The sequence below is a fragment of the Echinops telfairi genome, unplaced genomic scaffold (assembly GCF_000313985.2).
Source record: "Echinops telfairi isolate 266 unplaced genomic scaffold, ASM31398v2 ScPeMD7_7416;HRSCAF=8454, whole genome shotgun sequence".
Taxonomy (NCBI): domain Eukaryota; kingdom Metazoa; phylum Chordata; class Mammalia; order Afrosoricida; family Tenrecidae; genus Echinops; species Echinops telfairi.
In genome coordinates this window covers 6,040,398-6,041,094 of record NW_022111316.1, presented here as the reverse complement: position 1 = coordinate 6,041,094, position 697 = coordinate 6,040,398, and positions in this window count along the sequence as shown.

Below are 697 nucleotides of genomic sequence, written 5' to 3'. Positions count from 1 at the left end.
AATACTGATCAGTGACTAATGGAATGAAAACAGTTTCCCTAGTGGAACCGAATATGTCTTCACTGTGTGTCGGTTAACAGCTGAGGTGCAGGGATTATAGCAGCCCCTACTGCTCAGTGGAGAACTAGATGCTTAGCCTTCAGAGAACATGGAAAAGAATCCTGGGATTTTTGAACAAGGAAACTCTGGCAAGGCTGCCCTGCCCTCCATTTCACCTCACAAGGCCTGTGGCATATAAAAGTCTCTGATATTTCCCCTACTAGAGAACTTCATTTCACCTGTCTGTCAAACCACAGCATTTTCCCAACTTACTTTATCCTAGACTCTTTCTGTTGACTAATATCCACTGCACACAGTTTTAAACCTTTTAACTGTGGAACACAGTTTTAATCCTTTCATTCTAAAAATTCCGGTGACAATACTCTTAATATTTGTTTGTGGCCGTAACCCCGTCATAATCATACTTACACTATATGTCAGTTTCAGGACTATTCTAAGGGTTGAAAGAAAGACAAGCAGTGAAATTGCTTTGTATTATGTGCCAGCATGGAAGAAGCAACTCTCATCATAAGATATTAATCTCCCCCACCCAAATGTAATTTATTGCATTTTCATAAAGGGTAGAAAATAGGGAGATGAATTCCCAATGTTCTTGTTGTCTTCTTAAATAAGCTACCCAAAAATCTTTATGCAGTTA